Source organism: Canis lupus, chromosome 5 (assembly GCF_048164855.1).
Source record: "Canis lupus baileyi chromosome 5, mCanLup2.hap1, whole genome shotgun sequence".
NCBI lineage: Eukaryota > Metazoa > Chordata > Mammalia > Carnivora > Canidae > Canis > Canis lupus.
In genome coordinates, this window is record NC_132842.1 from 13,761,661 (window position 1) to 13,789,364 (window position 27,704).

A 27,704-nucleotide genomic window follows, 5' to 3' on the forward strand; every position below is an offset into this window, starting at 1 on the left:
GTTAAATGCTGAGATAACCCTGGCTCTGGAGATGGCACTCTATGGAGGCCTTTGAGTGACTGCTGTATAGCTGCTAAAGAGGGCCTAAAACCTGGGTGAGAATTTCACTGAGATTTTGTTAGCAGCAAAAAGGATAGTAGTTCTTTGTAGTGCAATACCTATATATTGAAAGCAACATTCTGAAATTACTTCAGTTGGCCCAACTTTGTGAATTAGGCAGAACATTTTGACATGGGGAAATTATTTCATTATTGTTATTGTTTTTGTTAACTTCAACAACACATGTGGCCCCGTAAGCATTTTCTATGGGCCAGATGCTGTTTTAGACATTTTATACACATCAAATAATATTTTATAAGATATGTTATAAAATTTTATATTATTATCCCCATTTTACAGATGAGGAAACTGAAGATCAGAAGAGTTATGCAAGTTTTCTGAAACTGCAAAGCATTCAAGTGTCAGTTATTACTCAAATCCAATCAGTCTAACTCTAAAGGGCAACTCCTTAACCACTATGACTTTGAAATTTTTCATGTAATACTGCTTTCATGATTTTATTAAATGATCTGTATAGTGTATAACATACATAAGGCATTATGAGTTTGTTCTACTTATATTCACATTTCTTGGTACTCATTTTTCCTTAGTAGTTTGTTTTAAATAAGCCATAGAAAAACCAAGACTATTTAAGTCTCTACTAATTTCTAAGACTGACTCCCAAAATTTTAGTCCAATTTTTATGTCAAAATGAATAACTTCATTTCGTGAAGTAAGCTGATTAAATGATTGGCATACTAGAGATCAATTCTCAAGGTATGCTTAAGAAAGGACTGCTTTGTTTTCAAAATGTCACAAGCCACTAAACTTTATTGTAATTATTTGTTCAATCCCTATCTTCCCTGACAGACTATAAATTAGAGGGTCATATCAGTCTTATTCATGAGTATGCTTCCAATGTCTAGTGCCATGCCTGACATAAAGCAGGTTGTCAGTTAAGAATTTGTAGAATGAATGGATTGGATTTGTTCTTTTATTTCTTAACTTTATTTAGTAAAGATCCTACCATAAATAGTAGCATAAAATTTCTAGTGACAACTATTTTATATAATACTGTATATACTTATTATATGACTATGCCACAAATTTCCTCCAAATAATCCTTATGATTTATATCAGGAAGAATTCCTTCTTTATCATTTCTGTCATAGATTCTTAAAAAAATGGAAGACATTCCATTTTATTTTCCACATTTAAGAGGTTCTTCTTTATCTATTGAGCTGAAAATGTTTTTTCTTCCAACAATTGTAAACATTTTTACTAAAAATTTCCTTTCTTAAACTTCCAATTCAGCACCATCATTAATCACCATTTCTTCAGTCAGCAGTAGTCCCAAAATTCTGAAGAGAAGCCATTATATGACAACTTATGTGCCCAATCAGACACCACATTGTTTTTTATACTGAAAAGTTACATAATTAAAAACTGATAACCTCTGGCAGACCTTTGCTTGCTTTGAAACAGGGTTATTTTTCATTCATTTCAGTAAAAGAAATGTATCCTCTTCCATCTGTGAGGCTTACATATCTACATTTAAAAAATATCTTTGTGTGGCTAATGCCCAGTTCTCCAACTGACGTCACAGACCAATCAAAGCAAACTGCACAGAAGCAAAAAGAGCTGTCAATAAAATAGAATATCATGGGCACTGCAAGGCATGTCACCCAGCAAGGAACATTTTCCCCAAAACAATCCTAGAAGTATGGAAGGGACATCTTTCTTCCAGCATTGATAGGCAGACCTGCCTAGATATTTGAGCTAAGAACTTCAAATCAGAATACTGAGGTTGGTGAACTTCTTTTGAGTATATCCAGGAAAAATTAAATTTAGAGGTCTCTGTAGAGATGAAATTCAACATAATTTTAAGTTAAAAGTTAACAATAGACTTAATTGCAATTTTGCTCTTTGAAAAAAGACATTTCTTGAATATTGTAAATAGCTTACATTATTTTAGTAGTAAGTTAGGGAAAGATCACTTCTGTTGTAAAACTAAGCTTTTCAAATTTTAGTTGCATACTAGATTGTATGCCCTAATTCAATTTGCTTATAACTATGAGATGAATAAAGAAAAGCTAGTCTTCAATTAGAGTTTTAAAAAATGTTGACAGATTGAACATACAAAACAACGAATTTTCTAATTCTTCAAACATCACTAGAGACTTTCCCTTAGATGAGATTCTGTGTGTCCCACAGAGAAAGTGTAAACATTAGGCCTATGAATGTTTTATTTTCAAAAATTTAATAAATATATGTTATAATATACAAAAGATACACAAATTTTACATTCTTTTCCTTCAAAAAGGGATAAAAGTTGATTAAGGTAATCATACTGCCATTAATAAATGTCTACATGTAACAACTCAGTGATTTGAAGGAATGATAAATAAATTCCTGTACTAGCTTGAAAATAGAATGGAACAGTTGCTAAGAAAGGAGAGTAATTATTTTATGGTTGACATCCTTTAATTAACTTAAATTCAGCTGAAGAAATCAAGGCCCTCATTCATTGCATTCAATCCTGAAATGTTAAAGCATCCTGTAACACTTTTCTCCTATAAGTGAAATTCTTCGAGGAGAATGCTACTTTGACTAAATTCTTGCTACTTTGTTTAAATTCTTCAGGAATATAATAAAATAACAGCATAAAAATGTATTTCTCCCCAGTTAAAATGTAGTCTTTCTGCATATCTTCTTTAGAAGATACCCACACTTAAATAGAATTAAACTTTAAAAGTTAAAAAAAAAAAACAAGTTATCAATTCACTTTAAGAAATAAATGTGTGGGTTCTGTGCTTTATTTACACACCCACCACATTTTTACTCTCAGAGCGACTTCTGCCTTTCCATAGTATTAGTTCCAGTGGCAATTTTACATTCGCAAAATTTTTTCTACACTATAATTACTATCTACAATGGAAGTTCAAGAGCAGGTAGAAAAGTATCTCTATTTTTAACCATGCCATTTTATCCTCAGCACCTAGCTGAATGGATGACACATAACAATCTATAAAAATTGGAATTACGAGGTAGATAGATTGAAGGACAGATGTTACCATCTAGAGTACTTAGTTCACTGTCAATGTTTGAATGCTTACATAATGACAGATGCTGTACTAGGTGCTTGCCACATGTGCTATTCATGATATGTTTATTACTAAGCTCTAGAAAATTGTTAAAAACATGGTCACATTCAGTTATCATCACTTTGACATCTCTAATAGAGCAAGAAAAATTACTCAATCTCAAAAACTATAAATTTGACAAGAATCACAATATATTATTAATATCTGAGCTTCATCACCCATTATCCAGTTATCACAAAGCTACTATGTCCATAATGTTACTAAAATAAGCTCTGACAAACAGCAATTTCTGATTTCAACCTTTATAAGTTACTACTGCCACTTCTGTCCGAAGTTAATGTGACTAATCACAAATCTGATGGGACACAGATGTCCAAATAAAGGGGTATAAAGAGAGCAAATACAAACAGAATAAAAATGTTAGGTTTAAGGTCACCTGAAGCATATAACTGACATTATTTTCTCAATGCAAACTTGTGTAAGGCAGGGGGAGATGTCTGATTTTATCACCAAAATTTGATAAATGCTATATTATGAATAGATATTCTACTTCATTTTTGCTATATAAACATCTAATCCTGATAATTTAATATTTTCCACAGAGATATAGTAGCAATGATACAGTTTTAAAGACCTAATGTTAAACTAAGTGGATTTCATTACATGATACACTTTCTTTCTCTCCCCCCAGCCCCATCATTTTACTATGGAAGTAAAAAACAAAACAGAGATCAACAGACTATTTTACTGCAAAACTTACGACTTACTTTAGTAAGAAACATCTATGAAACTAACAAATTCAGTTTGGTATAAATTTGTTTTTTAAAAAAGTTAAGCTTCACTCAAGCAATATTTATATGTTATTTTTTAAAGATAACCACAGAACTATAAGAAAGTCAAATCTGTTAAACTATATAAATTATGTAACTGATTCTTCATACTTTTAACTAGTATTTTCTTATCAACATTAAGCATATAAGATCACTTGTCTATAAAACTATTCTTTGCATTTATTTTATTACAAATGTAAATCACAGACATATAAATCCAAACATTTGTCTACATTTCTAAAGTTCTAAAATTTTAATTCAAATAAATTGATATGCTTTACACACACACACACACACACACACACACACTGTAATTTAAATGAAAACTCTTACCATTGATTTTCTTTTGATAGTTAATCACTCCATTAGTTTTTCTTGATAGGGCCTTCCTATGTCAAGCAGACAGTAGCCAAATCACAAAAGGACATTTTGATGCTCACGTCTTCTGATGGGAGTTTTCGGCCAATTGCCAGTTGAGAATTTAAACTGAAACTAAATTACCCAAACTTTATTAAGTTGTTTCCACACCTACCAACTGATAATGAGCAATGACTCTAAACTGGAAAATAAAGTGAGCGATATTTATCTCCTTTCAAGTCATTACATTATGTTTAAGAAGAAATGCTAGGACAAAAGAAAGAAAAAAACCCTCTAAAATTCTAATATGTTCAGAGAACAGTTTTAAGTAAACTTCAATTTCTTCTAACAAAATTCCCTCAATTATTTTGTAATCCAAATTAACATATCTATAAATTATACAGTCTCAAAATTAAATTGTGTCAAACACTGACTCCACCTTAAAACTAACTTTAATACTTAGAAACATTTTGATAGTATTACCTACAATCACAAAATATATTAAATCATCAATTACTTGTAGTAGTACATACCATAAAAAGCTAAAGGTTACACTGAAAAGACATGCTCCGCCTGCAAATTTCATTCTTTTTATTGAAAAGACAAAGCTCTATGGATGTAAACTTCTAGTAACAGTGCAAAACAACTCAGTTACTTTTCTGCACCAAATTTAGGCTATTTTTCTCTCAATTATTATAGCTATCTTTGTAGAGCCTGTCAATTATATATGATTCTTAACCACTAACCTTTATGATTGTTGAGTTTTACAGTCTGTTTTGATGCTTCTCAAATATTAGGCATATTAAACTGTTCCCATATGCTATTAAGATATACTGCAGAGCTCCAATATTTCCACCCAGCTACACAAGTTGACCCATTTCAAAAATATTTTATTTTTGACAATTTAAGTGTTTGGAAAATATACAATAGAATAAAGCTGAAAGGAATGGAAAACAGGTCCTTATTTCCTGAAGTATCACATTTACCACTGATTAAAAGTTTTTTCTGCATGTCAGTAGTCTACTATTAAGTGCACATAACTAGATAATTATGTAATACTCAGACCAGAATTCTGAACATACCATGTAGCCCCAATTCCCAGATATCTATGCTTTCTCTCGTACACATACATGAGCACATGTGCATGGGCACATGTACATCTATCCAACCTAGCCCCTGACAAGCTTTCTGCTATCAACCTGATACTAAAGGATTATATATAGAGAATATAAGGCAACTAATTAATTTATGGTTAAATCAAGAGAAATTGACTTCAGAACAAGTGCAGAGCTTAACAAAACTGCCATGTCTTTTGAATTAATCACACTGACCCCAATTTGACATCTTAGAAAAGGCTCATTCTACTTTATCCAATAATTTTAATCCAAAACCCTCAATAATAATAACATTTATACATTATTTAGTGACTAACAGAATTCTTTCCTGGGTACTATGAGATAGAAAGGAAAGATTAAATTCCTTTCTCAGCAGGTTTATAATCCAGAACTTAACATGGGAGTAGAGGGAGGAGAAAAACAGCTCATAAAGACTTATAAATGGATAGATTTCCAAGAAAGAAACAAGCACGCTGGGGAAGCTTAAATTGTTTGAAAAGGTTTGCTGTATGTGTGGCTGATCTGAGAAGACTTTATTAACAGGAACATTTTTAAAGCTGAAAATACACAACCACTGTATTCTTATTTAGCCTGATGAAACTCACAAAGCAAAAACTAATTACAGAATATGGCTATAGAAGTAGTTATGTCCTTACTCTGGAAGAAGATCAAAGATCTATTCTTTAGTCAAATGAAATTACAGAACATTGAGTATGTAAAAAATACTGGATCTTCAGTATAAGAAACAATTTTCAACTTGCTCATGTCACTCATTCTAATAATTCCAATCATCATGTCAATAATTTACAAGATACATAATCCTGAGAAGTACTATCAGATTAACAAAATCATGAATCAAAAAAGCACAGTATGATTCTCTTGGTGTAATATTATCGATAAGGCACCCAACACAACAAAACTAGTTTCAGATTCCAACAATGACGAGTAGCAAGGGAACTGCCAATGTATTTATGTTTGTATACATCTTAAATATATTCTACTAATCTACTTATAGGAGTTTTAGATTTTAACACTACCTCTAATTTTATAAATGAATAGTTCCAGTAATATGACATTATTTGTGCAAAGTCACACAGCTAGTCAACAAACTTAAGACCTCTTAAGAACAAATGCTTTTTTTTACTATCATCAAGGAAAGAAACAGTTATATCTCAGAAACAGACATAATTTTATTAGAAAGATTTCAACTTTTTAACCTCCAAACCAAATCTCAAATATTCAAATTATCAGTCCAAGCAAATGCAAAGAACCAATTCATAAAGTTAGAGAAATAAAGCTCTATGATTAAATTAAACCTTTATAAGCTTTAAGGCATACATTCAGTCTTATACACAACTCTTACAGTCTAAAAGCATGGATTTGAGGAATATATACAAATGTAGCAAATCTTTTTAATAAAAAACACAACTTCTTAGAATTTGCCATGACATCACTTCTATTTTTCCTTCACTGGCACCTTATTTTATTGTTTTTCATAGGACTGCCTAGCAATTTAAGCATGCTTCACGGATAGCATTAGAAAGAAAGTCTTATTTTGATTACTTCAGGTGATCTAACTAATTCCAACTACATGTAAATGGGCAGCAAGAGGGGTTCAGGATATTTGTAAATAGGAAATATAAAAAGAAACAGTCAAAACACTGCTTAGGTTTAGTTGTAAGGATAAAAGCTGGCTACTAACTCACATGAAATTTCATGGTCTATCCAGTCATAACTCGTAAGATGTTTCTAGTGAAATGCAACAGGCTTTTAGTTCAATTGGTCTCAAAAGTCAGAGTGAGTACTCATTAGGTAACACCTAAAATCATTCAACACTCACCAAAACTCTTTTGAACAGGCAATGATGCTAAGCAAATTAATTCTACCCTACCACTACCCCAACAATCACAGTCTGTACTTACAAATAAATCTCAATAATAAAGCTCATTCATTTCCTTTGGAAGTGAGACTCCTTGCTTCGTTAAACTGGACTCACCTTAAATCTCCTATCATTCTTAAACGTAAGAAAATTCTAAATCACATCTTTGACTCTCATTCAAACCGTGTCTCCAGCCCACCCACCTTCCCCTTCCCAGTCTTTTTAGAAAGCTTTTAATAGGCAATTTTATAGAATTTCATCATATTACACATACAGGTCTTCTCAATCAAGTTGTTCATACTACTATGAGACAGCTCTCTATAAGTCTTTTTGTTTTTTCCCCTATGGTACAATCAAAACTCAATAGCATGAGATGTGTATTTAGAGCGCTTAATAAGTGCATGATATCTTTATAATCTGATCTGTAAATGGACTGAATAAAAGCTGTGGATGATTATAAAATCTCATAGTAATAAATATGTGATTTATAAGAGTACTCAGACAGTACTGTTTCAGGTTTCTGAAGCTTGCTGCAATAGGGTGCATCACTGTTGTGGCACTGGTAAATACAAAAGGACCTTGAGAATTCTGTAGAGTTTTTAATTTGTCTACATGGTTTTTAGGTTAACATCTACCTTTGCATTAAAGAAACAGCATTCACTCGTTTATTAACTCTTTGGAAATATCAGTAAAGTATTTCAATATGATTAATCCTATTGGCTGAAAAAAAAAAGAATCCCATTTTATTAAAAACGATTTTTCTTGCTTCTGTATTTGTATTTCAGTTTTCAAAAATATCTCACCTCATTTTATTCATATGACCAACCAAATTAATCAACAATATCTTGTCATATACTATTTATTTCTGATTACAGAGATATTAAAAGCTACCATATTTTAGGGATACTGACTCATTAAACATTAGAGTATAAAATGATACTATAATGGGCAAATATCATTTCTGAAGTAAATGGGTTACTTATTTTAAAACTTAAGGAAAGGGAACTAACATTTATTAAAGTATTTCCTACACTAGATTTAAGACCCATTATTTTTAAGCTCACAATCCTCAGATATTGGTATAATATACCCATTTTACAGCTCTGAATTTGCCCAAGATTCTGGCAGTATTCAATGATCCCGTTATAATCCCCATCATTTGCTTCCAAAATCTGGAACACATGCCAAGTACCATGCTTTTAAGGAAAAAAAAAGGGGGTGGGGTGGGGCTGGGCATAAGAGAGTGGGATCATGAAACAGAGGGGAAGCACCAAGTGAAATAAAAGTAAACATCGTGAAGTCCAAGAACTTCCCTCACTGAAGTACTCTTCAAGCCTATTAAGAACCTTCTTTCTCTTACTTTATTCACAAATACCCTTCCTTCTCTGAATGCTAGTAGCCATAAGAATTAATATCAAGCCTTGAAAAATAGAAACACCATTTAACAAAAATCAAAAGAACAGTTATTGAGAACGGTTTATTGTTAAAGACAAATGGCCCTATGACATACCTCAGTAGCCCCTAAAGACACTATATCAACAAATATTCATCAACAATCCAGAATCATTAAAATATATAAAGCTTTCTAAGATTCTTTACAATAAGAATGGTTGAGATGAAATGTTTTAACAATCAAAGAAGGTAAGCACCTATTATCTGGAAAATTTACTAACTGAATATCTAATGATAATAAACTATTATCTAGGAACTTTCTTTTTTTTTTTTTTTAGGAACTTTCAAGAAGTATACATGCTGTCATTTTGTTTTCAAAGCAAGATACAGCAGGGAGAAATCAAGCATTATTAATTTAGAGTAAAAACAATATTAAAAATTCCAAAAGGTATAAAGTTCTTAATTTCAGCAAAACTATGGGCCCTGCATTAACACAAACTGCCATAAACTATATTCCTTTCAAAGTTAAAAATATTTCAAAGTAGCCTTTACTTTACTACTTCAAAAATGCAGGTGAAATATTTGTTGTTCTGATATACATTCCCTCTCCCCTTATCTCTGATACTACAACGCTTAAGATTTCTCATTTTATTTTATTTTTTTAAAAGATTTTATTTATTTATTCATGAGAGACACAGTGAGAGAGAGAGGTAGAGACATAGGCAGAGGGAGAAGCAGGCTCCATGCAGGGAGCCTGATGCGGGACTGGATCCCAGGTCTCCAGGATCAGGCCCTGGGCTGAAGGCGGCGCTAAACAGCTGAGCCACCCAGGCTGCCCCAAGATGTCTCATTTTAACTTGGAAGATCCTATCCCATCTAGTAGGACCTGTGAAACAAATTTACATTTCAGAGTTTCACAGGGTCTTTAGGAGTTTCAATGTTCCCAGTAACTGACTGCATACAGGTTGAAACTTTAAGAAATGGGAGAGCTCCTGTGCCCAAACATGGTTTCTTTAGTATCTTAAACAAGTTTTACACAATCATTAGTACTGCAGTAGATAATTTAACATTGTGTGACTCTGTACAGTAACAATTCTAAAACCCAGCAGTCAAGAGCACATTTATTTATTTGCTCTGTTCCCTTGATTCAGGGTAGGGAGAAAAAAAAAGACCAGTTCCGTACAAAAAAAATTAACATAGTACTCTGAGAAACAAGTAAAAGTTTAGTTGAAAGGGACCAAGTAACAGAAAGTCAGGCATAGTCAAACAGAGGAACTAAAGCTGGCAACTGAGAAGCATAAACCATTTTGGCCTAGATTTGTTTATAATGATAGTGTGACCCAGATACTAAATATTTGGCTAATATTTAGAAATCTGAAAACTGAAAGAAATGAAATACATGGTCAGTTGGTTAAAATTTTAAAAGCAAAAAAAAAAAAGTGAAAATGATAGGTGCTTAAAATACATCATTAGCATTTTCTACACAAAGATTTTTATTTATTTTGTTTTAAAGATTTTTAAATTTTATTTATTCATGAGACACACGGAGACAGAGAGAGAGGCAGAGACACAGGCAGAGGGAGAAGCAGGCCTCATGCAGGGAGCCTGATGTGGGACTCATCTGGGGTCTCTAGGACCACGCCCCGGGCTGAAGGCAGCGATAAACCGCTGAGCCACTGGGGCTGCCCTACACAAAGATTTTTAAAACTTTAATAATAAGTATTTTTGTTTTGTAAATAATCTCATAAATTATATTTCACCTTTATAATCAGATTATAAGGATAACACTACCTATTACAGAGATCATGGTATAAAAATCCTTTGAAGAGCAAAAAGAGAATATACATTTTTTCAAAGTAAAGCTTATTTAAGAAACTATCTAAACTAAGTTTGTTCCATTCATGGTCCACAGTTTATTCTACAGAGTTGTCTATTAAGTGACAAGAAAATTTTTGGATAAAAACCTCAGTAGCATATAAATGTTTTGCTAATGAGACTGTTGAACTGAGACAAAACACATTCACCAGAGACCCACCTCATTCTTTGTGGTATTGACTGAGAGAGATGGTAGTGTTTCACAAATTTCAGACAGCACATACTTCTCCATATACCTGTAGTGCACCAGGCTGAGCTTATCCATCGTTGCCTCGCTTTCTCCTTCCTAATTATTCATGATTGGATTCGGGATCCAAGTCTCTCCCAGTAGTCAGTGTGCCTCAGGGAAAGCTGACTGACCCTGAGCTAGGAAGGAGCCTAGACCACATAAGTCTAATCCCTTATTATGGTAAACCCTATCCCCTTCACCAATGATTATTTTAGGTATTTCAGAATCAGACAAATTTAGGTCAACGAGAAGCAAGCAGGGGTGAAGGTAAAGGGTAACTGCTTAGGGCAAACTAAAAAAGCTATATTGCCCTTGAAAGTAAAGTTACCTTCTCTCTGTGGATCTGAAAGAAGAAACATAATTCTGATTGCAACTGGCAGTCATTCTGTAACCACAGCCCTGGGAGAAAGGCAATACACCATATAGAATGGAAAGGCAAACTGAGTCCTTTAAGAAAATCACTGAGCTACTGGCTTCACTGACAATCTACATCTTACTTAAGATGATTTCTTACATGAGGCAATTAACATTCTTTTCCAAAATCAGATGAATTTGGAAACTACTTAGCTTTTGGAAAACTATTAAGTGCCAAGTTCTAAATAATTTCAGAAAATTATAAAATGTATTTTTACCTATTCCTGGCTTTTAAAGAAAAGTGCTATACACTACTTTTCTCTATTTTCTTAATTGCATACAATGATTGCATAGTATGTGTTATTGGGATGGCAGTATTTAAAACCTCAATTGTAGCAAACAATTGGGCCTCTTTTTGGTCATTAATAACAAAGTCAAATTATGCTTTTAATAGAGTAATGCTTTCATGATCTATACTCAGTTTGCTGTTGTCTGATTTCTTTCTGATGTCACATGAACTGTTTAAGAACCACTAGACTTTCCTCTATATTTCATTGGCTCCCAATACCCTATACACACTCCCATCCCACTCTGAGTTCCCAGCTACCATATTAAGATAGTTGAAGTTGTTACAAATATGTTCTGAAGCATATAAAATTATGCTGGGGACTGTGAATTTCTTTTTGAACTTAAACTAAAAAAAAAAAATACCACCTAGATAATTAATTTTGTATTTCTTTCAAAAAAGTATCTCATCTCTTCTTTCCTCTCTTCCCTTTCTCTTTCCCTATTTTGGCATTTACTTTGCCCAGGAATAAACTGATCTTTTACCTATATACAGTAGACCTCTATAAAGCAGAAGGTATAAAATAGAGACCTATAGGCCAAATATATTCCACAGGCCTATTTTGTACAGTAGTGTTAGAGCGTTTTTAAAACATCCGAATTAGTCGCCAACTAATTCACATAAAGATATGTATTTTAGGATATTTTTGAAAAACTAAAAAACTTGACACCGATATCAGTGTGAATATCTATGTGGCTACAACCAAATGCAACAGAATACTAGTTGTCCCCTGCCCTACTAAGATGAATATAAACTTTCTAGAAGTCCAGTCTCCAAATATTTCCCTAAATGCCCTAATTCTTCATAGTCAAAAGTCCTTCTAGGTATTTGATTATTCAGCCCCTGATACAACAGCTAATATTAACCAGAAGTATACAAAGGAAACTGTTAGCTAAGAAAATAAAGCAATTCATAAGGTGTTCAGGGAAATATATTTCTAAAATTATCTCTTCTTGAATCTTATAACTAGGAGCCTATAGACAATACACGTATCTGCCTATTTCTAAAGCCAATGATCCAGCAATAACTTTTTATCATAATAAAGAAAAAAGTATTTAATAGAATGTTACTTGAAACAGAATGGTTTAATGGTTTAAATTCACCTGAGTTTCAACCAATCGACCAAGAATAGGAGAATCTTAAAGATTCAGTCAACTTTCAAATCTGATACTGATTAAAGAGTGATGTAAACAAAATCACATGCACAATATGTATATGTACCATACATACAAAATTACTTCTATGCTTTACCAGGGGTGCCTGGGTGGCTCAGTGGGTTAAACTTCTGCCTTTGGCTCAGGTCATGATCCCAGAGTCCTGGGATGGAGCCCAAGTCAAGCTCCCTGCTTGGTGGGGAGTCTGTTTCTCCCTTTCCCTCTGAATCTCCCTTCAATACGGTTCTCTCTTTTTCTCTCTCAAATAAATAAACATAAATAAATAAATAAATAAATAAATAAATAAATAAATAAATAAATAAGCAAGCCAAATTCTCTTTTGAAACTAAGCTCTTCCATTTAATGGAATTAAATGACAGGAATTCACTCAACTCACAAATTATTTAAGGAATAATGCTTTCTAAATTATTTAATATAGTCACTTCCTAACATTAAGCATAAGTTAGTGAAAGGATTTTGGCGATAATCTTGCAATCAAACTCTATAGATGAAACAATAATAATACTGGTTTCAGGTTTCTGTCAAATCCCTAAGCTTTGTCTTACCTCAAAAATTTCAACCTATCACCTTCTCTCCAACTCAACTGCTGTATCCATGATCCCCAACGTTGTGTGCAGAAATAGCTTGTAATAAAAGGCTTTTACATGCACTACAGATTCATGTTTTCTCAAATGAAAATGTAATCATATTATTCCTCTACTTAAGACTTTCCCAAGGCTTCCCAATAGTAGCCTTTAGGATAAAGGCTAAAATCCTGAATAAGATCTCGTTTGTTTCCTGCATTCTTCTCTATCTTTACCCCTCCTTCTTCTCAATGCTCAGCTAACACTGATATCCTTTCTGTTCTTTTGCTTTTGCAGTCACTATTTCTGCTACCTGCAACGTTCTTTGACTCAATGCTGATTCTTCCCATCTCAGCCGCAAAGTAATTTCTCTGGTCCTCGCCTGACTTGACCATCAATACTGCCATTCCAGGCAGTTCCGTTCTATGATATACTCTCATATCATCCTATAAATTCTCTTAATGTTCATTTAGTTGTAATTATTTGTTTAGTCTTTTCCAAAGTTTTTGGTTTCATGAGCACACAGATTTTGTTTTATTTACTGTCTTACAATATAATTTAACATAACACCTGGCATACAATAAGGGCATTTAATAAATATTTGTTGAATAATGAATCTCTTGAAATTGAAGTTAACTGATAACTAAATTACTGTTGAAAAGGCAAAATAGGGATCCCTGGGTGGCGCAGCGGTTTGGCGCCTGCCTTTGGCCCAGGGCACGATCCTGGAGACCCGGGATCGAATCCCACGTCGGGCTCCTGGTGCATGGAGCCTGCTTCTCCCTCTGCCTGTGTCTCTGCCTCTCTCTCTCTCTCTCTCTCTCTCTGACTATCATAAATAAATAAAAATTAAAAAAAAAGAAAAGGCAAAATACTATAGTAGGCAATACACGTATCTGGAAGTATTGAGAATCTGTCCCAGATCTACCATTTATTATGTGACTTTAACTCTCAAAAATTCAGATTCTTTACCTTAGTAACACTTTCCAACATCTGCTCTGCCTTCCTTATGTAGGTATTGTGAGGGGAAAAAAAAAGAAATAGTCTATTTTCTCAACTCTAAAATGTGTATTCTTTCACTTTAACTTTTTTCAGATCAAGAGGAGTCTTACAGTAGATAACTAAGACACTTACCAGTCATTACATGTTATAATACCTTGTCACTGTCTATCCAAGTGTAAACTTAGACATGACCAAGAATATGCCTTTTATCTGTCACTTCAGTTATCTGCATTGATAGAACCATATATAGTTGCGTTTTAACCTAATGTTAAATTCTTCTGGGTGACTTTCAGGAGAAGTTACTTAACTTCTAGTAATAGGTAATATAATTAGTGGGGGAAAAAAAACCTACAAGTTTAATAGGAAAGGAAACCAAACCAAAGTAATTGCTACTAGGTGTGCCTCCCAAGTATGCTATCAATCATAAATGCGTTAGGGTCAAGAGTAGCATGTGGCTGCATTGCCTGTGCTTACAAGTAATTCAGAATAATCCCTAGAGAGAATGCTACTTTCTTCCCCAGGAAAAGTGATTCATTTTTCTGAAAAGAGAAGAAAAAGTTATTAAAGCATGTATCTTAAATTCTTGATTTCTTTGAATCAAGCAAAAATAATAATATGCATGCACATGTTCTCTAAATCAAGTGCTACACAAACAGGTAGTTTTAAAGGTGCCCATTGTTTGTATACAGAAAATCATGCTTTACATAAAACTCACAAGTTTCTCCCAAAAATCACTTATAAAGTCAGCGCTTAAAAATACAATGAAACAAGATTTCAATGTTACTATTTTTTTTTAGAAGAAATGAAGCACTGCCCCCTTTTAGGAGACAGACCTGACAAAACGGACTCCACTTCTTTTCTCCCATTCTTTCAGGGCTTCCCACACAATCCTTAACGCTATTTTACGTCCAATTCTTTGAAATATTCTCCTTGGAACCCTATTCTAATATACAATCGTTACTACTGTCCAAAAATTCTTCCTTATGTCTATCTCCATTTTCTCAATTGTCTGTTATATTTAATGTGATATTTTATTTGGGTCTTTGTAGATCTTGTTTAAAGTCAAATCAATATCCTATTCAATCTGATCTTCAAGAGAAAAACAGGACATGGACTTTCACTTATTTTTATACAAGTACTGTTTTCTACAACTTGCTTACCTGGTCACTAAAACTATGCACTGACAATATGACAGGTTGGTGGCACTGGTGACTACTGAGACTGGGACAAACAACTTCTGGCTCAAACAGAATCAAACCTTTGACAATTAGTACCAAGAACAATTCCTTGCTCTCTTGAACAAACAAAGTATAGAATCTCTATGCCCTCCCTTATAAGTGACCACTGGAAAATTATATATCTCTTCAGACTTCTTTCTTTGATTCAGTTTGTTAATCTTTATGTGAAGGACTTAAACATTAGATCATAAACAAATTCTGGAAGATGACCTAAAAAGACTGCTTAGGAAAAGTCACAAGACTTTCCTGCAAAGTGGAAGGCAGAATAAAATGTAGAACTATGGCAAATAAGGACAGCCAATTTGTTTAAACATTTCTACCAACCAGCAGTTCATTACTTTGTGAAACAGCCCATATAAAAGCAGTTTATAAAGAATTTTGTATGAAATAGATGCTTAGAAGACCTACAAATTATATGTACCTTATAAACTTTATTCAGAATGGAATTATCAAAATGCCTTGATGAGATGAGTAAGACTTTAGGTAAATTATGACTTGTCATTAAAAACACACTTTTAAGTACCATCATCACAAATATATATATATGTAAATGTGAAAGACATGAGACAAGGGCGGGAGAGGAGTAACTGAATTTCCAGCTCTATGCTGTGTACTTTCAAACAAATCATCTAAACTGCTAAATTATCCTGTGATGTTAACATTACTATGTACAGCTGAGAAAATAGTAGATAATAGCCCTTAGGTGATTTTAGTATAAAGTCAGTGTACAATCCTATGTGCCTGACTATACTAGTTTGTGAAATGTGGTAATGGCAAATAGCTAAATTAAAAAAAAAATTCTATTCCCCTGTTATAAAGTTTAAGTTTCTAAAGTTGGCTACAACAATATATCTCATCCCATTTGCTCTTTTATAGTGTGATCTCCCCCCTCCAACAATTAAAAAAAAAAAAAAACTACTGCCCCTCCCCTTGATCTGGACTGGTTTTGTGATGTGTTTTGACCAACAGAATGGGCAGAAGTGATTCTGGATAACTCCAGAATCTCATAAAAGAGCTGGTTTCTGCCTTTACTTTTTAGAACATTCCTTCTTAGAATCCAGCTATCCTACTGTAAAGGAGCCCAATTGACCTTAGGAGAACTAAGGATCGGGGGGCAGCAACCAGCATCCATTGCTGGATGAAGGACCATTTGAGACTACCCTGCCTTCCTAACACACCCCAACAAAGACCATACAAGGCAGAAGATTCCCCAGTCAACCTTCCAAATGATGAGGAAAAATAAATTATTGGTGTTTAAGCCACTAAACCTTAGGGTTTTTTTTGTTTGTTTTGTTTTTTGTTAAGCAGCAATTGATAAGTGAAATACTATTCTCCTTAAAAATATAGTTCAAAAATAACTGGTGTCAGCACTTAAATGGCCAATAAAACCCAAAAATATTTGGTTTCTGTGACTAACGAAATATAATTGTGGAAAACTATGGTAAAGTCTAAGTTTGAAGAATTACTAAGGGTTACATTTAGTTTAAATTAAAAAACCCAATATAGTTCAGTGCTTAAAATCACAATGTGTCATAAAATCACAATGACTATTTATGAATAAGGTTAATATGAACTGAATCATTAAGTCTTAAAATAAGAAAATAAGAAGGCATCACTTCAAGTTAAAGAAAATGAAGACAAATAGGTAACAGAGAAGAGTTTGGTTATATCAAAATAGATAATCCAGATCAGATTTAATTAGCCTATTATAGATTACCATCATATGGAGAACAGCATACAATAAAATATACAGCAATGAATTATACTAAGCATAATATTTTATCTCATTCAGAAACTTCTTCAAAGAAGAGGTAAAGTACTAACACCCTGGAGGAGTTGCAAAATATCAAATATTCATAGATATTTCCAGCCGACAGAAGTCTGGATTACAGTCTACAGTCTTACATTATATTTCTATTACATAAAAGTATTGTTATACTATGAAATATGCTGAATACACAGAAATTTAAAAAAAAATTGGGATATCAGATGCTGATTTATTACAAAAAATAAGTAGTTGATTTATAAAAAATAACCATCATCTCCAGTGGTGTCACTGTCAAATTATTAGGATAGACAACAGCTCTGATTCAATATAATCCTGAGTCTCTTAATGATTTAAACAGCAGAAATAAAACAATCTGGCATAATTCCTACTCTGGTGCTATAATATAATAGGTAGAAAAAAATGGAATTTCACATTAAATATTTAATGTAATCTTATCATCCTTAGGAAATAAAAAATTCTACAATATCATATAAAGAATTAAAAACAAAATTTCATGTTTTACCAGACTAACTCCGTGTCATTTAATCCAGTAAAAAGGCTTCTGAAATACTAGAAGAAATTCAATTATTTATTCAAATTTAAAACTCAATTTGATTTTGAGGCCGACACTATGAAAGATACTATATCTGGTAAGAAAAATGTCTTTTGCTAAAAGAAACTCCCAAAGAAACTTTACTATAAGGATAAGGTCTAGTGATTTATAACTACTATATATCTTTCAGCTGCTACTGGAGAATATACATTTAAAACAGATTCTTCATTTTCTTAGGTTGACCTCAGATAGTTAACACTAGTTGCAAGGATGCGGATTTCAAGCCCTTGTACATTCACACAAAGTTACTCTTTGCCTCCAAAGGACCCTTTCTAAAAGAGAGAAAATGAATATAATGGGGGAGAAAGGAACTGGGGAGAAAGAAAAAGCAGCTTTTGTGCCATATGAATTATTTATTCAGTCAAGCAATGAACTCACTATTTCTAACTCTAACAATCTATCAGGGAACTCTAAAGAGTGGAACTCAATGACTAATAAGGTTTAAAAACTAACACTATTTAACAAACTTGATTTCTTCTACCTAAAAACATTTTAACTATATAAATTTTGTTTTTACAGGATAATTTATATTTCTTATTTATAAATTTTATAAATCAGATGAGAAGTGCCAACTTACAAAACAGGCAAAAAATCAGCTAAGAACTTTCAAGATATCAAGAAAAAAGTATTTTTTGTTATTCTTCATTTAGGAAGCTAATTACAGACATTCTCATTTATCAACTTTTTATTATTACTATTATTTTTGTCTGCTTAATAATTAAATATCTGAAACTGGTTCAAGGAAATTTTTCTCCACTGGTGATAATGTCATTGAGATGTTTTACAGAAATTTCTGGAAGGCAATCTGGTTCTTGAGAAGCAAAGTCAGGCTAGAGTCAGATTTCCCTCACAACCATTAATGATGTTTGGTTGCCTAAATTATTAATAGAGATTAAGTTTTTTTACTAAAGGCAAAGATAAAGTTGTTTCCTGAAATGAAAAATAATGAGGCTTAATCTACACTACACCTTCACCTTTACCTACATATTGGAGATGATGCAGAATTTCTGCCTCCTTTCTTGTCACAAAACAATTTACTCTTTTTTTTTTTATAAATGTCTAAATCTTTAACATTCTCTCTCCCTTTTTCTGGCTTGGATTAAGGCATCTTGTAACCTATAAGCCATACAGAGCACAACTTTTGAAAAGTTACATACAAATCTCCTTATTCTCTATTTAAAATTGTTTGAAAATCCTTAAGTCTCCACAGAAGTCTTATAATTTGACTGGACTGTATTCTTCTTTAGATAAAACACCTGAATAGAAAACCAAATGTCTTGTCCATTTGGCCTCCCTCCCTTCCTGTTTCAGGTACATCTGTTTCATCCTCTCAAATCATCTGCTCAGATGTCACCACTGATCCTCGTTTCAACTCATTTTTTTTTTTCAATAGAATTAGAATCAGAGCTAGGAGAGTACTTAGAATTTATCTTGGTTTACGAGGAAACAGAGTTCCACACCAGTGAGGTTAAGCCAGATACCTACAATTTGTATGTGGCACAGCAGAGATTAGAGACCACGTTTCCAGACACCATCTGGCACTCTCTGCTACATGTCTTCACCAGCCTCCCCAAAGGATCCTGGAATTCACATCCAAGGATATCAACTGATAAAGCCTTTTGGAAAGCACTTTAGCAATATGTACAGTGAGGCTTAAAAGGGTTTGGTTTGCCCAATAATTCCACTCCTGGGACTCTATCTTAAGATAAATTGTCACATAAGCTTTATATATGAATATCCATGTTAGATATTTATATTAAGAACATTTAAGAAAATATATGTCTAGTAGTAAGAGGAGATGGTATATCCACTAAAAGAATTATAATGGAACAATCTGAAATGTTTATTAAAATTTTATAGTACTATTATAAAAGGCACTTACCCATGTTAAGTGGTGCTATGTGTGTGGGGAGGAGGACAACTTACAAAACTTATGAATGAATACAAAACAAATAGTCTCAATCAAATCCTTATGGGGTGTGCGAGGGTTGGGGGGTGCTCAGTCAGTTTGATGGCTGCCTTCAGCTCAGGTCATGATCTCCAGTCCTGGGATGAAGCCCTGAATCTAAATCCCTGCTCAGCAGGGGGGTCTGATTGTCCCTATCCCTCTGCCCATCCCCCACTTCATACTCTCTCTCCTGCTCTCAAATATATAAATAAAATCTTTTTAAAAATCCTTAGCTCTTCATTGAGTGACATTCTATCACATTAAGATAGATGGAAGTAAGAGGAATCTTATTTTAAATAAGAAGAGATTGTAAGGGAAAGAAAATTATCTTTCTCTAAGAAATACATTCACCTTATTTTTTTTTAATTAGCAGTGCACAATTTCTTTTCTTTCTCTAGTGCTTTATAGGAAACAAAACCCTGCACTGATAATCAATCACTTTAGCTGGAAATAAAATGAATTTCCTAAACCTTATATAAAACTTCAAGACCCTCCTTATCTAAAGCTGAACTGCATTTTACTTAGGATTGTAATAAATATCTTCCAAGTGATTTGAGAAATGTTTTTAAAGTTATTAAGGCACTATTAGCTATTAAAGTACTACATTTATCAAATCTTCTAATGATCTCAATAGAGGCCTTTCAAAAATCTCTCTAAAAAAATCTCTAGTTCTTGTCTAATCTAACCCCAAGTTTAGAGCTGAACTAGCAGAGGCACAGTTTGAAGACAGAAAAATATTTTGTGCTTCTATCAACAACCAGGCAGTACAGAAAAAAACTGCAAAGAATATTCATATTTAAGACTCAAAGGTCTGAGAACACATTTATTTATTCTGTAACTTATAGTGAAAGAAGACCTACCTGTTAATTGACATTACTGAACATGCATGACATGTGGCAGAAATAGGACACAAGTGGAACATATGTGAAAGTTCACAAGATTCATTAAGTTTATAAAAGCTTCTTTTTATAACCAGATTACAAGACAGCGAAAATGTATAATTTTTTTCTAACAGGATGTTTTTCTTTTAGTTACTATTTCATTTTCTTCAACAAGTGGCTTGTTCTTAAGTTACCAAGACACACTAGATAAAAACATTCAAATGCTCATCTACCTCAGAAAGTTCCATTTACATATTTATTTTTTTGCCAAAAGAAATAGTATTACCCTCAATCTCATTTAAGATAAATTGTTAAGGACAACTAGTAAAACATCTCAAAAAGGCATTGTTTCATTCAAATTTTAAGTATTAAACTCACATCATTCTATCTTTATTTTGGGTATAAGGTTTCCATATAGCAAAAAACCTTATATTCCCTTGCTATTAAGTCTCCCTAACTAGGATTCTGAAAAATGGTCTCGTTCCTAAAAATAATCGTCAAGTAGTTGAAACACCCAAGCTGGCAAAAAATTTCCCCGTAATTCCCATTTGTAGGAAGGTCAGAGTCTCTCACACAAGTTACTGAACGGTTTTTCATCGGAAACAAAGTAGATGAGTTGCAGTGAACAAACTGTAAAGTAGTAGTTCTTCTGTCATAGGGTCCCCTATAACCTCCCTACCTTTTACCAATGACTGTTCACACTTTTAACCAGCTAAACCCAGTAAGGAAATTGGAGCTTCCACCTCAAACTAGCTCTGTAATCTACACCAAATCACATAACTGTTTGAGCTGCTCAATTCCCTTCTGTAAAATGACCAGACCAAATGGATATAAGTCTCTTTCCAATTTAGGAATTTTTATTTCATTTCTCTCAGTCTTTTTCAAATTGCTTTCAAAGTGATAAGGTACTTACAGTAAAAGAACACGTTCCACCTTTCTCTGATAGTCTGCACAGAAAAGTTTTCTGTGCTTTCCCAGCATTTTCAAAACCCTCCTTCAGATCTAGAGAAGCTGATTTCACTGGTTACATGATGATCCCTAGGAATGAATGAGGTCTCTGCTAACAGCCTCCTTTTGGTCACTCTCTACTTAGACTACTAGTTCCTACTGTCTTCTGCTTACTCAAGATGAGCACCATAACCTGTAACAGGCATTTCTCTCTCATAAAAGGTATTAGGATTTTGTTTTATTTTGCCTTTATACATTTTTGGGAAACATCAAGGCTTCTGGAAAGTTGTTTTGCATGGCTTGACAACTTACAGCACACCAGGTCCATATCCACCATATTAGCTAAAGAATGTGACAAACTTAGAGAAAAAATTAATTTTGGGTTACCAGTTTACTTTCCTATCACTGAAAAAATTCTGAATGGTGAAATTAATGTTTCTATTTTAAATAGCTTTAATGGAACTTATTGCATTACATAATACAAACCACCAAAATTGTTTTCATTTATCACAACGTATGCTTTAATCTTTAGCTAAATGAATTTATAGATAAATGGAATAACTTTAGAGCCCTGTAAACAAAAAGACCAGTCAACAAAAATGCCTAAATGGTTTAGTGAAATACCCATGGATTTGTATACTTAGCATGTTAGTGGTTAGTCTGGGTTTAGCTACCTCCACAATTCACTTCCCCCTCCCTCAAATTATTAAAATTAAAACAAGTTCTGGTAGAAAACATCTACTTCTAGTCAAATCTAGACAAATATTTATTTTGATTTTCTATGTTCTACAATATCAAAATTATTGGACCTTACCTCCATGTGATTTCATTACATTTCATTAACCTAAGTTTTAACATTTCTTTAATAAATATGTTGAAAGGCCATAAGCTTTAATCATTAAATACTCATTCATCAAACAACCAAAAAAATTAATTAGCTAAGTTCTCAATCATTTCCTGACTCCAGCTCAGTGTGTTCAAAATACTCCTGAACAAGTTGAAATGATCAAGTTAGCAAGAAATGTCCTACCAACTTCATCTAAAAAGAGGTAAGGGTCTTCTCACTCAGGGCACTGAATTGAGCTTTTCTTCTGAAACAAAGTACCTGAGGTGCAGCAAACTATAAAGGTAACCAGTTCTTTTGTCATATGGTCTCCTACAACCTTCTTATGTTTGAACAATTAATTAATGACTGCAGCTTCTAATCAATTATAGCCAGTAAGATGTAGTAGTGTCTGCTACTACAAGTCATGTGAGCCTAAGTATTTTCCTAATTTTCAAAGAGATTATCAGAACTGAAATGAGAAAGTTTAAAAGAATAAGATCCAAGAATTTTCTATTTTCATTACTATAAAATTAAAAAACTAATTTAATACTATTTATTAAGTATATTTATATTTAAGTATTTTATACTTTAGAGTTGACAAATTGGCATTTACAAAATTTACATAGAAAAACAAATATTTCAATATATATTATACACATGAACACATGAAAAACCTCATATGATATTAGCTACTGTGAGACAATCTAATCTAGTTCATTGATAATGGAAAAGTGAGATACTTTCCAATATAATGCCTTGATTTGTCATTTAACGTGTCTATAACAGAGAACTTGGGTCAAATGAGAACCATAAAAACTAATCAGTAACCCACCTGGTCTGCTTTCATTAAAATATCGAAATCAGCAAGGCCCAATGAGGCTGCAGGGAAAAGCATGAAGAAGACAGCAGTCTACCTACTCATGCTTTCTCCTCAGAAAGGAGTGTTAGCCCATCCCCCAAGAAGTCTCTAGAACAGAAAAAGATGAACATGGGGATTATGCTAAGTTGACCCAAGCTTTGTTCTCCTCCTCAAGGCATGTTCAGTAAAAAGATCTAATTTGACACATCTAATTTGACAAGCATTTAGGTTTACAAAGAAAGGGGTGAAAGTGAAATTATACTTGGGGCATTCATGGGTTCTGTGTCAAAGGTCATTTAGCAGTACTTCAGTGGCTACTAAGATCTGAAGTGGGCAGAACATAGCGAACCACAAAATCACAGCATATCTGCTTTTGAAGGCACCCTGGAAATCATCTCTTCCAACCTTTTCATTATAAAAAAGTATTTCATAACATATTTGATTAACTCTGAATTTCCTAAGAGCTATTCAGGGGGTGATACTTATTTGTGGGAAAGACACATATATACACAAACAAAAGGACAAGCAGGCATAACTTTATAATACAAAATGAAAAATTCTGTAACTCAAAGTCTATGCTTTAAACTGATACAAAGATTGAATTTTAGGTTAAATATGCTCTTATAAGAAATTATTGGATCTTTATATTTTTCTGAAGGAAAATATTGACAGAAATTACAATGTTATCAAAATATATGAAAAGAAATTAGAGCCTTTTAAAGCAAACAAAATAGGAGATTGAATAATACTTTTTAAAAAGAACCTGGATTGCTTAGGTTACTGAAACATTCTGAAAATATTTTTTTTTCTGAAAATATTCAACTTAAAATGTTAACTATAATTTAGTGCTAAAATAAATTTTACTGTTTTTCTCTGCCAAAATGTAAAGTAGAAAGAAAGCTCTCAAGAGCTTCTTGAAACAAAAGCATTCAAAAGAGACTTCGGGGAGGGGGGAGGGCAAAAGGGTCAGCAAGGGAACTGGGAATGAATGACAATGCACTGGGCAGTCACTGAAGAGTTAGAAGAACAATTGCATTTTATTTTCACCATCCTTGAGATGTGTACTCAACAGCTAACAAACAAAAAGAGGTGAGCCATGCTGCTTAGGACTCAAACAGAATATTGCTCTACTATATTAAGAAAAGTGTGGAAAGTTTTTTTGCAGGGGAGATATGTAACATTTAGAATTCAATTTTAAGCATGGCTGCAATACCAGGCAAAATTTTAAACATTCATATTTACATTCTGAGTACTTTTGAAGCTTTCCAACAAGATTATCTAAATAACATTCATCCATTTCCAATATTGTTTCTCAACTACACATTCCACAGAATTACTCTTCATTTATTGAAGACTGTATCATAATCTTCTCTACCCAAACTTCTATCATATTCTTCGAATTTTTCAACAGCTACATATATACTCATAGTTTCCACAATAAACATCTACTCCGCTGTTCTTAAGACCTGACCCTTGGTCATCACCCGGAACTCCACTTCAACAAATTATAAACTCTAATACTTTACTCTCTGACCAGACTTCCTCTTCTTCTATAATCTCCCACGCCTTTATTTCTACTGTATCCCATAGAGAACTCATGTCCTAGAATCCCTCAGTTGTTCACCAGCTCCCTCTGCTAGGCTCATACCGTTCCTCCCCACTAGCTCTGCCACTACATTGCATAAATTACTTAACCTCTCCTTACCCAGTTTCCGTATCTATAAAATGGGAATAATAATGTACTGCATCTTGACTCATTTATTCAACAGGTGTTTGAGCCCATTCTGTATGTCGGGCACGGAGACTATAGACAGACAACAAAATAACCTGCCTTCACGAAACTTAGATACTAGGAATGAGGTTGTGTGAAGCTGGTTGTGAGGATTAGATGGGTTAATAATTCTAAAGAATAATGCACAGCATATAATATGCAACATTTGTCACAGCTCATCATCTAAACTGCTCTAACTTCAACACTTCAATTTCCCTAGACTCATAACTTTTTACTGTTACCAGTATGGTAAAATCTCAATCTTAGACTAATGTTACATTCTAATCTCTATCACTTACTCAGGCTACAGAGGACATCTAAGTAAACCACAAATATATTAAGTTGTTCCATTAAAAATAAGTAGTTTGTAGTCTCAGCTGGATCCATAGGTTGGCTCACTGATTATTTCATTTGTTTTTGGTTAGCTTCTTCTCTCCTTTATGGGGCTTCTTTCTCTCTGCTGGACTCTAAAACACTGATGCTCCCCAAGATCTTGTATTCTGCCTTTTATTTTCTACTCAGCCCATATACGCTCCCATATATTGTCCCATGGTTTCCAGCCCAGGGCCCCGAGTCACATCCCACAGCATCAGATTCAAAAGGTCAATTGCCTTGTTAGACCTCCCACACTGGTTATCTCACTACTGTCTCAAACTTAAAATATCCAAAACTTGTAACTTCTAACTTGACTCTTATTCATGTATTCTCTTTGTTTGGTGTCATCACCATCCATGCAGTCACCCAAGCTAGGGACTCTGGATTTAATTTGTCTACTTCTCACCCACTGGCCATTTCCAAGTATCAAGTCCTAATGAATTTACAATTTACCAAGAACAAATGTAAAGTGTCTGAAATCTTTCCCTCTTCTCCACGTCTATTAACACAGCCCTAGTTTAAGCTCCCGTCAGCCAACTACTTCACAAATGCCTTCCCTGCCTCCAATCTTTTCCCCTTAAAATTTATCATTCACAACAGCTACCAGAGTATTCTATTAACCCTAACTATAATCAAACCACATGCCCACTTTAAAGTCTTCAATGGCTTCCCAAAACCTAGAATGAGAGATAAGTTCAAGCTCCTAAACATGGCAGTTAAAACTCTCCATGATTTGGTTCCATTCCACTCCATCATTCCCTGTCCCTTGTTTATACTACTAAAACACACATATGCTTATGCTTCCAGAACATACCATGCTGTTTCGTACCAGCCAGTTGGGTCCTCTGCTCTCATTCCTCTCTGTTTCCCTCACCTCAATTTTCTCTCTCTTTCTCTGATCTTTTAATATTCAGGTCGGATATTAACTCTTTCAGCAATGCTTTCTTTGGCCATTCTTTCCATTTCTATTATAGTGACTGCACTGTACCACAAATACCTGTTTTTGTTATTCTACCCATCATTTGTGAGTTCTGGAAGTACAGAACCTGTTTTACCCATTTTGTATCTCTAGCAATTAACACAGTGACTACAATACAATAGGCAATTATTAAATGTTTGTTACATTATATTATCTTATCTCATACCAAGAATAAGTCATCAAGTACCAAATTGCAACACTATATAAAACTGAAAATGAAAACTTAGGTGATTTATTTATCTTTTATGAATGTTAAGTGCTATGTTATCAGTGGGTCTTCAAGATCAGCTGCAGCTCCATTAACAAAAACTAGACTTTTAAATTGTTATAGTTTATCCTCCAAATGGTTTCAAGTCTGTACTAAAAAATTCCTAAGTGTTTTGACATCTTAAAGAAAGATATCTTGTGCCAAACACAGGAGGTACTTGGTAGAGGAAGGGAGCAACAACATGGAAACTTGAAGCCACAGATTAAGTAAGGTAATCATCCTAGAAGACTCATTTGACCCAATTTTTAAAGGAAAAAAATTAATACAAATTCCCATAGTCCTTAAATTAACACACATAAATAAATTACAGAGTAACACAGCAATTTTGCATTAATATAAAACTTGAAATCAAGAAAAACTCCTCACTTTCTGGGATACATTTTATGAAGGTTATTGCCCAAAATCTTGAAGGATATTTCAAGAAAAATCATGGTAATACACTCTCCCCTGCTGTGTTGAGATGGATTAATCTAAAATAATTTAAAATACCATATATTATATGATCTAGTCTTGCTAGTAGAGAAGCAGGCAAGACAAATTCAGATGTGGATGGGATACTCTCATAATTACCCAGAATTCTTTGGGAGCATCTCAAATTACCTAATGGTCAGAGCTATAAATTGCTGTACATTCATATGTGTTCTTAAAAAATAAATGCATTAAAAATGTCTTTATTCAATTGTAAAATAAATTTTCTTCTTCTTCTTTAAATATAATTTATTGCTTAAAATATACTACATATGTGCTTGATCTAACAAAATAAAAACAGGCCACTGAAGTAAATTAAGTAGGAAATACTGTCTCTTTGAAGAATCTCTGAAAAAGTATATTTAGGCCACATACAGAGTTTCAACTCTAAAGAACAAATCATAACAGTCATGTGTTTTGACTGATAAAACCACATGTCCCTAGAAATTATCTGAAGTGGCTGACAAAATGTCACAGACAAAAAAGTTGAACTTTTAGAGAC

General features: G+C 33.3%; 1 protein-coding gene and 1 long non-coding RNA gene across 15 annotated transcripts in view; one reads left to right on the forward strand and one right to left on the reverse strand.

Moving 5' to 3' along the window:
• Positions 1–516, forward strand: part of LOC140633241 (uncharacterized) — a 57,634-nt gene extending 57,118 nt beyond the window's left edge. The window contains exon 5 of the long non-coding RNA XR_012030877.1: positions 400–516. This is a non-coding gene — a long non-coding RNA (uncharacterized lncRNA). The remainder of the gene's footprint in view (positions 1–399) is intronic.
• ZEB1 (zinc finger E-box binding homeobox 1) overlaps positions 1–27,704 on the reverse strand; it is a 180,991-nt gene that overhangs the window by 132,651 nt on the left and 20,636 nt on the right. For 7 of the 14 annotated variants that reach the window (XM_072825504.1, XM_072825501.1, XM_072825498.1 and 4 more), the window contains exon 2: positions 4,307–4,465. The exons of the other annotated variants lie outside the window; for them this stretch is intronic. The gene's annotated coding sequence lies outside the window, so the exon portion shown is untranslated. The remainder of the gene's footprint in view (positions 1–4,306; positions 4,466–27,704) is intronic. 14 annotated transcript variants of the gene reach the window in all.